This window comes from Megalobrama amblycephala, linkage group LG1 (genome assembly GCF_018812025.1).
Source record: "Megalobrama amblycephala isolate DHTTF-2021 linkage group LG1, ASM1881202v1, whole genome shotgun sequence".
NCBI classification, from domain to species: Eukaryota; Metazoa; Chordata; class Actinopteri; order Cypriniformes; family Xenocyprididae; genus Megalobrama; species Megalobrama amblycephala.
In genome coordinates, this window is record NC_063044.1 from 68,293,879 (window position 1) to 68,308,467 (window position 14,589).

Here is a 14,589-nt window from a genome sequence, read left to right on the forward strand (position 1 = left end):
CCTGCCGACCCCAATAATACATCTCTGCTGTGGGGTCTCAAGCAGTATGGTCGTCCCTTGGAGAGGTATGTGGAGGAGTTTACTGAGCTCTCATCAGGTGGGCTGGCCAGATGCTCCCCTTAGTGCTTGTTTTCTGATGGGTCTGGATAAGGATACTATTCACTATAGCGAACCTGCCTGTTATTTCTCTCTAGTCAAGTCTATTAATCTTATTCTCTATTTAAATGGTTCTAATTTTGAAGTGGAAGAAATGAAAGTATCCTCCTCATCCAGCCCCATCAGAAACACACGTAGCCTGGTCAGCTCACTTCCCGCCGGTTCCCTCCACATACCCCTTCAATGGATCTGCCCATTCCTACCTGCCTGTATTTCCCTGAGAGCACGAATGGGTTTCAAACACTGCTAAAGTCTGCTCCTTCCAGCTACAGCTGCTAATAGGACTCCAGAGCATTGTCACAAAATGGCAGCCTTCCCAGAGCCTTGTCACATGATGGCCGCTTCTCCAGCCCCTGAATTTGCTCCAGTGTCTTCTCCAGCCCCTGAATCAGATCCTGAGTCTGTGTCAGCCCGTGACCAGAGTCAAATGATGGCTTTAGCCTGTGACCAGCGTCCAGAAATGGCTTTAGCATGCGACCAGCATCCAGGGATGACTTTAGCCCCTCAACCAGCGTCCAGGGATTGTTTTAGCCCGCGACTAGAGTCCAGAGATGGCTATAGCCTGCAACCGGAGTCCAGAGATGGCTTTAGCCCCTCGACCAGATTCCAGGGATGGCTTTAGCCCCTCGACCAGCGTCCAAAGATGGATCCAGACTCCGCTCCAGTCCCCGAGTCAGCTCCAGAGCTGTTATAACACACCACTCTGCCTCTTTTCATTTTATTTTAAGAAACATACAAACAAACAAAAACATTAATAGCCTCAGGCAATGAGTGACTGATTATCTGCTGGTCGAGGGGTGATCTAAGATGGCGCCATTGTGTGTGGCTTGCCATCTGTCACTGTCATTGCTGTGTGTGTTTTTGCGGTTTATTTTACTTTTTGCCCGGGATGTTGACTCTCTACTGGTGTATGATCACCAAACACTGCTGGATCTGCGATTTTCTGCCGAAAATATAGTAAAATTGGATGATGATGGACATGAAACTTTGCCCCTTCTCCTGGCGAGGCTCTCGGCTCACCTTTGGCGTGCCCAGGCTCCATCTTCTCGGCGTGAGCGCCGACGAAAGCGCACCCGCCGCCGGGGAAAACGCAGCGGCCGGCTGGTGAGGTTGAAGGCCCATCTTGCATGTTGTTCTACGCCTTTTTGGACTCAGTTTGGAGTTGTGCCTAGCCTCGTTATTCCTCGACGCTCGCTGGACCCTGTCGATGCCTGGATGATACCTGTCGTTGGTCCAGAAGAGGTGTTCCAGCCCCGCGGCCCCTGCTCTCCTCGTCCCCGCTGGCGCGGAGTGAATCACAGCAACTTGCAGTCTCTGTGTCGGGTTTCACAAACATTCAGCGCTGCGGACCCGCCGGTTCCTGCCAGGTTTGGGCTGGTAAGTGCTAGATCTCTAGCAAATAAGACTTTTGTATTAAAGGATTTTTTCATGTCCCGAGGATTGGATTTCCTCTGTGTAACTGAGACATTGCTGAGTGATCGTGAGTCTAGCGCTTTCACTGAATTTTTACACCATGATTGCTGCTACTTTAACTCCCCGCGAAAATCTGGCCGAGGAGGAGGAATAGCGGCTGTATATAAGAGGCATTATAAATGTAAGCAGATATTGCTGTCAGCAGCTTTGAACTGAGTTTATTTGAGATAGGTCACTCTCACACAGTGGTCTATCGGCCCCCCAAGTACAATAAGGACTTTTTAAATGATTTTTCTGATTTTTTGGCTGAAATCATGCCTAAATATGATCGTGTTCTTATTGTTGGGGATTTTAATGTTTATGTGTGTTGTCCTGATAAGCCAATGGCAAAGGGTTTTTTAAACCTCATTGATTCTTTTAATCTTGTGCAATCTGTGTCTGGACCCACACAAGAACATGGACACACACTTGATCTTGTTTTACCATATGGTTTGCCTGTTCTTATTCTAGAGATATGTGACGCAGTGTTTTCTGACCATATGCCTGTATTATTTGAGACTGCTCTTGCCTGTCATACAGTTAAATCTTGCGCTGCTGCACGGCGCTGTCGCATGATTAACCCTTCCACTGCTGTTCAGTTCTCGGCTGCTTTCAGTCAGAACTCCTGAGTCTGTACTGCATACAGATGAGCTTAGCTCATGGTTTCATTCCACCTGCCAAACTGTTTTAGACACTGTGGCTCCATCAAAATCCAGGCAGCCTAAAACTAAATCTGAGCCCTGGCTAAATGACATGACTCATGCTGCCAGACGTGAGTGCCGTAGAGCTGAGCGCAAGTGGAAGAAGGACAAACTGCAGGTGTCTCTTCAAATGTTAAGGGATTGCTGGTGTCATTACCAGGAAACTGTGAAAGATGCTAAAAGAAAACATTTCTCAGATATTATTCTGGCAAATTGCAAATTGGGCTTCTTGGCACCCTATATTAAACCTAGTATCACAAACCTAGGAGTTAAAGTGGACCCTGAGCTTAAATTTAACAGTCAGATCAAAGCTGTTGTCAAATCAAGCTTCTTTCATTTGAGGCAGCTGTCAAGACAACATTTTGAAACTGTAATCCATGCCTTTGTAACCACACAGCTGGACTACTGTAATTCACTATATGTGTATATATTCACTATATTCACTATACACGTCTTTTAACGGGTACACGTAAACATGAGCACTTTTTTAGCTTCATTACACTGGCTGCCTGTTTAATTTAGGATCCATTTTAAAATTCTGTTATTGCTTTTAAATCACTAAATGGTCTTGCCCCGCCATACCTCTCTGAGCTTCTACACTCTTATAAACCTGTCCGCTCTCTCAGATCAGATGATCAGCTGCTCCTGACTGTGCCTAAAACTAAGCGTAAGCTGAGAGGGGACGTGCCTTTGCTGTGTCTGCCCCTAAACTATGGAATGATCTGCCTTTGCATGTTAAGCAAACCTCTTCTTTATCTGTTTTTAAAACCCTTCTTAAAACCCATCTTTTCTCTTTGGCTTTTGACACCTAGTAAGATGTCAACTTTATTTACTTGATTTAATTTGTTACTTTGAATGCTTTTATTGTGTGGTTATTAATTGTACATATGTTTATTTTTTCTGTACAGCACTTTGGTCAACTTTGGTTGTTGTAAAGTGCTTAACAAATAAAGTTGGTATGGTATGGTATGGTATGGACTGCATATATTTTTACAAAATTAAATTTTAACAACTCTGCCTCTTTTCATTTACTTTCTCTTTTTCATTTCATTGCAAAATATCATACATATTAATATTTGTGCATACTCTGATTATCTTCACTGTAATACAAATGAAATACAACATAAAACACAACCCTGTCTCTTTTTGTTGAATGTCAGTTTTAATGATCAATAGCCATTATAAAAGGGTATAAGAATATACAACTTATTGGCTCTCCGACTAACACTTGGCACTGGTTCAAGTGTACTCAGACAGTAAAAGCTAAAAAGGATACTGTTCAGATTTGCGTCCTTGGTAGTTAGGACTTGGCAAGTTCGACTCAGGAGAACGAACTTCCTGTGAACGGGAGGATGCAAGTCCGGTGATTCTGCAAATGGCACAGCAGCGTACTTGATAACATCACTCAGCTCGTTCTGGCTTCTCCGGATATCTTTTTATGTATATTTTAGGCAACAATAAAACGACATGTGTTATAAAACACCATTCTGCCTCTTTTCGTTTTATTTAAAAACAAAAGAAAAACAAAAAAAACATTAATAGCCTCAAATGTGGTTCAGGCAACGCATTCATTTATCTTCAACATCTGCATAGTATAGTAGACTATTTATAACAAATATATTAATATACATTAAACAACCCTGCCTCTTTACGTTTACATTTCAAAATATTAAACATATTAATATTAATAATATATTAATATATGTGCATACTCTGATTATCTTCAATGTAATAAAATTAAATACAACCAAACACAAACCTGTCTCTTTTTGTTAAATGTCAGTTTTAATGATCAACAATAGCCATTATAAGTATAAAAGGTATAAGAATATACAATAAGAAATAAAGCAAACAATTCAGTCAAACGTACAAAATCAGCACTTTAGAAGGCTACAACAGTAAAGTTAAATATAAAGTTATGAAATGTCACTTTTGTCCTCAGCCAAAACGATTTGCCACTGAATAAATTATAGATTCATGAGACCAAAGATCACCCGTTATATACAAAAGACGAATTGTGTCATGTTTAACCACTACAGAGACATCAGAACCAGCGGCAAATGTCAGAAGGACTAGCCGAGGTAAGGCTGCTCTCGGCGGGGTACATGAGTGCTGAGCGTCCGGTGCTCACCTGGATCTCACAACTCTTAAAACGTAAGATCAAATTTTCAAATAGGCACTATCTATCAATAAGAAGAACAAAGAGGTTGGTGTTTATTCTTCATTCATTCATGATGCTGAACAACATTCATGATAGAAAGATTCAAACACTTCAGCACATTTAGATAAACAGTCAAACTGAAGTGAGTACAAATGTTTGTTTTCAACAAATGGTCAGTAAAGGGAGGTTTGAGAAACTTTCATATTAATTGTCAACATCAGGTCAAACTAAATATTATTTTAACCTACAGGAGAATGTTGCCACACTAATTTGTTCTTTGTTTACATTAGTTCAAAGTTACTGTTACTTTTAATGTAAAATATTGTACCCCGTCTAATACATCTATAGGCTAAATAGAACTCAAGTTTCCTGCCTATTTGATTTCTGTTTTATTCTGAAAATCTTATAGTGACAGTAACGTGACAGTAACGTGAAAGTTATGAAAATGAAACACCAAGTGAGTCGATATTTTAATATGAATATTATGAACCTCAGCTGCATGCACTGAGGGAAAAAAAAAAAAAAACTGACGGTCTTCATGAAAGTGATTGACTAAATAATATCCCTCGTGGTTTTTAGTTCATTTGGAGAAATATCAATATATTCTTATTTGTTTCGTCAAATTTCGAGTAATATTCAATTTTTACCCTTAAATGTGGCGATGTTTGTGTTTTGGAGCACTAAACACTCTCATGTACTGGACGCCAGAGGGCACCCTCGAGCAGAAAGTGCAAGAGTGAGACTTTTATATATGACAGAAGTCCTCATGATATCCACCGATAATAACATGCAGAGAGATGATCCGTGTTCTTCAAGCCATATCAGGTAGAGTATATTAGAGTATTTTTGGATAGTGTATAACACAATGCTAATCGACATAGCCTGTATGTGCAAGCATACTATAAAACCAAACAAATAGGCTAATGTATTTTTATATGATCTATTTTTTGTTCCGAAGCCACGGCAAATCACATAAGATTGTTTAAAATACTCGACTTGCATTACAGTGAGTTAATTTGGAGCAAAAACATGGTTTTAATCTCATAAATTGTCGTGTTTTGATGGTGTGCTAACATGCTATCCCTTATGCAGCTGTTTGAATAGTAAAGCTCATTTGAATGTTTGAAAGAAGATAAAGTGAGAAGAAACAAAAAACAGTGTGAACACAGAGTCATTAGTACAATAATGACAAAAGAATTATAATTAGAGCCATAACCAAACCGGAGAGCTGTGAATGTGTGCAGGAGAGACTGAAACTGAATGTGGCAGTTTGCACCACAACACAATAGAGACACTGAATTCATATCAGTTAGCATTTTATAGTTTTAAAATAAAATCACATGGTCTTAAAAACAAATTTAATAAAATGCAGAGTTTTAGATTTGATTTGAAATAGAACATGGCTTTGCAGTGCATATCTTGACTGAAACTAGGCTAATTTTATTTTCATAAAAAATTAAAAAGTCACATTTCATAAAATAGTAGAAGCAGTAGTCTTTATTTCGAACTCAAGTTATTAAAAATATAGACATTGAAAAAATATAATAAACAACACAACATTTCAACATAATAAATACTCGACCCATTGGAAAGGGATAGCTAGTCTTAAATCCTTAAATTAAATCCTACCCCAGTACTTACCTAACCCAGATCACGATTAAATTACAGATAAATCCGACATACCATTTTGACTAATACAAAAATGCTACTCCAATTTCCATCCTACCAAGGAAGAACAAACCGAAACAAAATTAACAACAAGCAGCATTAACAACAGATAAATTATCACTCTCCCTTCCCACATCTGTACCAAAATAAATCTCTTATACCTTTTTTTAAATTGCAAGATATTTACACTTTTTTGATAGAATTATTCAAACTATTCCACAAAATCACCCCACAAATTGAAATACACACTTTGAGCTTTACATTTCTAACAATACATTTCTAATAATTATGACAATAATTATGACCATATGCAGGTTAACAGATTAACTGTTTTATTTTACATTTATTTTATATATGGTTCACAAATATGTAGGACACAAACTATATCACAATATCTTATCGTAACCCCTGTATTGTGCATAATGAGCTGCATAATGAGCTGCATAATGAGGCCTTTCAGTCAGGTAGGCTGAGAAAAAAACCCTCTGTGATCATGCTGATAACAGGATTAATGTCCACCCTTGACAAAAAAAAAAGAAAAAAGTGACATTGCATTATTTGAATTATTTTCCGTAGTTCTTGATATATGTCTTTATTTAAATGAAGAAGCAGTATAACATTAGGATTAGCAATAAAAATAATGTATGAAATAACATTGGTTACTTTACCATGAATAGACAGACATGCAAATGCTTAGAAGTGCCAATTATTAAAACAAACCCGAACTGATATTTGATTTTAGCAAACCAGCTCCTCCCATCACAGTTACAGTATTGTGATATGAATCGCCAGTATCTTGGCAATACATAGCGCTACAGTTGAAGGAACCCAACCTTGTTATACTTAAATATATTTGATTCTTCTTAAGTCTACTATTGTGTTCCCTGCAACTGAAGCATTCTGTCTAGAGCGCACGAGCATGAACTTGTATTTTGGGTTAAGCTGTGTTGCTTTGACATTGTGGAAAATATATTTTGTTTCTATCATTCTATTTATCAATCTAAATGAATCTACTGTGAAATATAGGAGCTTGTTAAACCTCAAACATGAGATTTTACTGGGACAGCGTGTTCTTTATTTATTACAGTTTGTTCAATTATTTGTCATTATAGTTTTATTTAAATAGCCTACCCTTAACTGTGTCAGTAATTACTGTGCTGCTAATTCCTGATTTGGGAGTGATTTGTTTGTCAGAAAATGTTACCTTATTAACCCTCTGGGGTCTGAGGATTTTTGGGGACCTGGAGAAGTTTTGACATGCCCTGACATTTATGCTTTTTTTCAGTTTTTCATAAACATATTAATGACAAAAATGTCATTACACTTTATTCAGCACAAACTAGGCTACCATAATAAGTGAGGAACATGTATGTACATGTTTGTGTTTTTGAAGGAATAATGTTTATGTGTGGTTATTGAAAAAACTTGTTCAGAAGACTTCTGGCCTGGCTATTGGAGGTTGTAGACTAGAGTTTTTGTTTCAAAATTATGTAAAAAATTATCCTACTTTCTCGTTCATGTAAAAATATTTTGATTTAGATTTTGTAAGACACTTTTTGTCAAGAAACACAGTATGCATGAAAGCGTGAATCTTGATGAATAATGATGTGATTCACACCTGAGAAGACAAAATATCTGCATAATGAGCAGCATAATGAGCTGCATAATGAGCTGCATAATGAGGCCTTTCAGTCAGGTAGGCTGAGAAAAAAACCCTCTGTGATCATGCTGATAACAGGATTAATGTCCACCCTTGACAAAAAAAAAAAACATGACTTTTGTGATATCATGCATGCATGTATTATTGCACATCATGTAAAGAAAATTTTGTATAGGCCTATGTTAAATAACAGTACCAGTCAAAAGATTGAACGCATTGCCATTACAATGTTTTTAAAAGAAGTCTCAAGTCTCTAACCAAATAATGGTTTTCTATTTTAATATACTTTAAAATAGTATGTATTTCTGTGATGCAAAGCGTCTGAACATTCCTACCTCTATGGCATTTCATATAGGCTACTATATTTGTTATATTATATAGCCTGTTAATGTGCAGTTGACAAACTATACATCATTAAGAAGATCTAAGACTCAAGCTTCACATTTTGACTCTTAAAATCTTATATTGACCGTAATTTCTTAATATGCTTAAAGTCATGCACATTTGGAGAGATATTGATGGATTCTCATGTTTATGTCAATTTTCTATACAGAGGAGTAATATTTATTCAATATTTATTGTCATCACTATGAGCGCTGGATACTGTGTTTTCAATTCATACTTGCAGCCGGAGGGCGCTCTGTGCACCTTTAGTCCATAAATTACTCTAAAGAAGAACAGGCATACCATGTGACATTCCAGGAACTAACAAAGGCTTCCAGAGATCGCTAACCATGGCTATAACAAACAGATAAACACTTTTGAAGACACTAAATAAATACATGATTGAGACAATGTATACATGTATTGCCTCAGAATTAGCGTTTGAATAGCGCTCGCTCCATGGTCGTGACCGAATTAGCAGATGAGCTGAATCACAGAAGTTTGACGTGTCTATTTTCATTCAGATTACATTAGAGAATTTTTTTTTCGATTTGACTAACACAATTAAAACCTGACATTTCAATGTTTCTTTAGATATAAGTCTAATTTTTTTGTTATTAGTATTCACTAAGTTACACTTCATTTTCTGTGTTCAACTATCAGACTTTTTTCAGAGGGAAACGAGAGATCACGCATCATGTTAGTTTTCTTTATTTTACAGAAAGCACAGCATTTTGTTTTTACTCTGAGTGAGGTGCGCCACTTTCAGACAGTTTATTTTGCGGTTCTGTAGTTTATTAAAAGTTATTCATTCTGAATGTGTCATGTGTCCATAATGCACAAAATGCGCAGCAACAAACCCGCCAAGCGTGAAGTCAATTGGAGGAATGTTTTTTGACATAATCCAAATGCAAACGGACAGACAGACAGAGATTCCTGCTGTAACACGTTGTGTATGCAGCAAATAGGGATAGCTCACATATCTTGAGTTATTGACACTGGGCAGACACGCGATAAAATGTTTTTGTCCTAACCAGCCGAGACACACTAATATCCGCGACATTGTGGCTGGAATAGCAGCACAAATTATGGCTTTATGTAATTTTAAAAGCGTCTAACGTGACTTTGAACATCATTCTGTGTTCACAGCTTTTTAGCTGTAATGAAAACATCACTGGCTAATTCACCTCAGATCTTGTGTCTGGTGTAGACAGTCAGATTGCTTGTCGCCTGAAATCTTATCACATCACGTCTGGTTAGGACATGGTGTTACTCGTTCTCTCTGCTCAACATTATAGCTACGCCCCCTAATTCTGATTGGTTACGCGATTGTTGTTGGTGTTGGCGGACTAACTTCTAAACAGTGATTTTCAAAATCTACTTACTCCACCTTGAAGTTCTTACTACAGAAACATGAGATTTGTCAATAATGTTTTAAAATAATAATTGAAGATCAGTGATCCTCATTCATAGAAAGTTTCAGGGACATTACTTTACTTTGATGCATTTTTATAAATTAATCAATTTTATGATAATATTTTGTAGCGGCTGTCTAGTTTCTGATATAACATCAGGTCTCACTTTTATGTATATTTCTCTCTTTAGATTATTTTGATGTACTGGAAGTAATTATTTTTCTTCCATTTCAGATATGATTAAAGAGGAGGAGGAGAGTGAAGAACTGAGTGAAGTGGAGGAGAAACATCATGTCAAACCTGGAGAAAAACCAGCCTGCACTCAGTGTGGAAACAGCTTCACAACCAAACAACGTCTTGAGCTTCACGTGAGAATTCATACTGGTGAGAAGCTGTTCACATGTGATCAGTGTGGAAAGAGCTTTTTTATTTTGGGTTAAGCTGTGTTGCTTTGACATTTTGGTAAATAGAATAATAGAAACACAATTTATTAGCATAATTATTAACATAAGTATTTATTGAAAAATGGAGTATCGGCAGATAACACACAATAAAAAAAATTGGAAATCGGAATTGGTCAAGAAAATTGCAATCGGTGCATCTCTACTTTTTACCCATTATTATCTAAACTTATATACTGCAAAATATAGGAGCTTGTTAACTCTCTGCGCGTTTTGCAGGATTTTTTTCATATTGCAGCAAAACAGACCGTTAAATACTCTTGTCATTTTTTGTCATAGAGACACATGTAATATATCAACTGAATTTAAGAATGTCTTCTTTTATTTGTGTACACTCAGAGTAAACAAAATGTTGTGCTTTTGCAAAATAAAGAAATCTAACATAATGCATGATCTCTCGTCTCCCTCTATAATCTTTTATAATTTGTCTAAAATTCTTTTTCTTCCCTTTTAGATATGATTAAAGAGGAGGAAGAACTGAGTGAAGTGGAGGAGAAACATCCTGTCAAACCTGGAGAAAATCCTTTGAATCGCTCAAAGACTAAAAGGAAATTTTTAAAGAAAAGAAGAGCCAAGAAATCTACAACCTGCACTCAGTGTGGAAAGAGTTTCTCAAACAAACGTGATCTTGAGATTCACATGAGAGTTCATACTGGAGAGAAGCCGTTCACATGTGATCAGTGTGGGAAAGGTTTCACAAGCAGTTGTAATCTTAAGAGTCACATGAGGATCCACACTGGAGAAAGACCGTTCATATGCACTCCATGTGGAAAGAGTTTCACAACCAAACGAAGTCTTCAGCATCACATGAGAGTTCATACTGGTGAGAAGCCGTTCACATGTGATCAGTGTGGAAAGAGATTCACAGCCAAAAACAGTCTTGAGATTCACATGAGGAACCACACTGGAGAGAAGCTGTTCACATGTGATCAGTGTGGAAAGAGTTTATTAACCAAACAGGGTCTTGAGATTCACATGAGAGTTCATACTGGAGAGAAGCCGTTCACATGTGCTCAGTGTGGGAAAGGTTTCATAAGCAGTTGTAATCTTAAGAGTCACATGAGGATCCACACTGGAGAAAGACCGTTCATATGCACTCAGTGTGGAAAGAGTTTCACAACCAAACGAAGTCTTCAGCATCACATGAGAGTTCATACTGGTGAGAAGCCATTCACATGTGATCAGTGTGGTAAGAGCCTCACACACAAACGTAATCTTGAGCGTCACATGAGGATCCACACTGGAGAGAAGCCGTTCACATGTGATCAATGTGGAAAGAGTTTCACACGAAAAGGAAATTTTAAGGAACACATGAAGATTCACACTGGAGAAAAGCCGTATATATGCAGTCAGTGTGGAAAGAGTTTCACATACAAACAAAGTCTTAATGTTCACATGACAGTTCACACTGGAGAGAATCCGTTCAAGTGTGAACAGTGTGGGAAAGGTTTCACAACCAATTCTAGTCTTGAGAGTCACATGAGAATCCACACTGGAGAGAAACTGTTCACATGTGATCAGTGTGGAAAGAGTTCATTAACCAAACAGAGTCTTAATGTTCACATGAGGATCCACACTGGAGAGAAACCGTTCACATGTGATCAGTGTGGGAAAAGTCTCACAACAAATCAGTCTTGAGGTTCACTTGAGGATCCACACTGGAGAGAAACCGTTCACATGTGATCAGTGTGGCAGAAAATGTATTACTGCATCAAACCTGAAGAGACACCTGACAGTTCATACGAAGGAGAAGCCATATTCATGTTCTGTGTGTGGAAAGAGTTTTTCACGGCTGGCACATTTAAAAGCACATCAGAAAATACACACTGGTGTGAGAGAGTTCATGTGCTTTGAGTGTGAGAAGATTTTTATTTCATTGAGCCATTTAAAACAGCACCAGAGGATTCACACTGGAGAAAAACCTTACAAGTGTTCACACTGTGACAAGAGATTCAGTCAGTCATCATCTCTGAAAACACATGAGGGGATTCACACTGGAGAAAACCATTACAAGTGTTCACACTGTGACAAGAGATTCAGTTGTTCATCATCTCTGAAAACACATGAGGGGATTCACACTGGAGAAAACCATTACAAGTGTTCACACTGTGACAAGAGATTCAGTTGTTCATCATCTCTGAAAACGCATGAGAGGATTCACACTGGAGAAAAACATTACAAGTGTTCACACTGTGACAAGAAATTTGATCGGTCAACAAATCTGAAAAGACATGAGAGGATCCACAGCAGAGAGAAGCTGCACACACATGTCTAAGTTTATAGAAACTGTAAGAGAGATCTACTCTTTGAGAAAAAGAAAATTAACCTTTTAATTTCTTTAAAAAATGATTATCCCCACGATACAGTTTAAGACAATTATCATACAACACTATACATGTTTGGTATCATTTGAAATGTCTCATTCCCACAGAGGTGAACCCAAAGGCAATAAAGGTTGTAAGAGTTTAGAGATATTATTTGGGTCCTCTGCCAATTGGTCTCTTTTATGCAAATTGTTCCCCACAGGTGTAAACTACCCAAGTCTGGGACCTTGATTATTGCAAATTCCTATTATTTGCTCATGATTCCATTTGAAATAAGTTTCTGTCTTGGTCAGAGATGTTGGAGGAGACTTCAGGTGTGATTCTGTGGCCAGATCAGCTCATAATGCTCAGTGTCCTCCAGACATTCTTTATGCATTTTTCAAATGTCAGGTATGCATCTTTTACTGTCATTTCTGAGCATTTGATGTTTTGTATTGATCATTTTTTAATTGATATTGTAATTGGCATGACTAACAATAAATTGTTACATTTACGTTTTTTCTGACTTATTTATATATTATTGACTCTAGTAGATTACATTGCATCCATTGTTACTTAGACTTGAGCTGTTAAAAATCAACCTCTGAATCAGCCAATAGTGTGCCTGCAAAGGTAAAGCCACAGCACACAACATCAATCATTTGATGTAATTATTTAAAAAAATAATTTAAAAAGACACTGAAATGTTTTAAATAGCTTTCCATTGAGTTTTTGATATAGGTCTACTCATTTACAATTTGGAGCAATGATGTGTCATGTGTTTCATAAACGTCTCCAACAACTCCAAGAAAGCCCATGTCACAGTCTCTGTCTGTCCTGGTCTCCACAAACTCCATTTCCCTTCATCCTCCCTGGCCCACAAGTGCACACACTTCCTCATTACCGCTCCTGATCTGCCAATCACACGCACCTGCTTCCCATCAGCACACAATCACCAGACTATTTAAGCACGCCACTGACCCCCCTCAGTTGTCTGGTCTCATTGATGCATTCATGCATGAAGGACATTTCTATGTTTGTCTCCAGTGTACCTAAGGACCTTCTGTTCTGAAGGACCTTCAGTGATCTCCCTGTATTCTCCGTGCCCCAACATCTGTGTATGTCTACTTACCTAGTTTCCATTCCACTAGTTCATATCATCTGTTCACTTACCTGCATCACTATCATCTACCTTCTGTTTGTCAATTACCATCCATCTACGTTTACCTCTGTGTCTCCCGAGTATCTGTCCGTAGGCACATGTTCTCCTCCCATCTAATCCTGCCGACCCCAATTATGGAGCACTTTCATTCATACTGGAAGCCAGAGGGCACCCTCGAGCAGAAAGTCAGAGAGTGAGACTTTCATTAATTATATGACAGAAACATAGCCTGTATCACTGTGCAGAATACTATAAAATCATGTATTTTCTGTCTCATTTTTGTTCTGAAGCCACATCAGATCACAGAAGATTGTTTAAAACACTCGACTTGCATTACAGTGAGTTAATTTGGAGCAAAAACATGGTTTAATCTCATAAATTGTCGTGTTTTGATGGTGTGCTAAGCTAACATGCTAGCTAGCCCTTATGCAGCTGTTTGAATAGTAAAGCTCATTTGAATGTTTGAAAGAAGATGAAGTGAGAAGAAACAAAAAAACAGTGTGAACACAGAGTCATTAGTAATTACAATAATGACAAAAGAATTATAATTAGAGCCATAACCAAGCCGGAGAGCTGTGAATGTGTGCAGGAGAGACTGAAACCGAATGGGGCAATTTGCACCACAAAACAATAGAGACACTGAATAGATGCTTAGAGGATGACAATAAACATCAGTTAACATTTTACAGTTTCTGTAGTCTTCGTTGTAAAAATTAAATACAGATTAATGCTTACCATTAAAGTTATAAAAAACATATTCAGTCAGGAGCAGAAAGTGATTTTCTTTGTCTTTTATTCTTTGATTAACATGCAGTAGGAATAATGGACTGCTGTCCCTTTAAGAGGACACAATATTACACATAAGCATTCTCTTTCTCAGCTGTTTAACGATCCAAAACTGACTGTGTTTAACTGAATACTCACCAAGATAGCCTTTTTGACATAATTTTGTATGTATTTGACCATATTAGCACAGTAAGGCACTAATTTGAGGAAAATAGTGAGGAAGATCATCTGAGTGCAATTGTGGTGGTGTAACAAGTTTTCTTGCATATTTTGCAAAATA

General features: G+C 37.7%; 1 pseudogene; it reads left to right on the forward strand.

Annotated features, from left to right (window-relative positions):
- Positions 1–5,186: 5,186 nt before the first annotated feature.
- LOC125246553 lies at positions 5,187–12,875 on the forward strand (annotated as a pseudogene).
- The last annotated feature ends 1,714 nt before the right edge of the window (positions 12,876–14,589 follow it).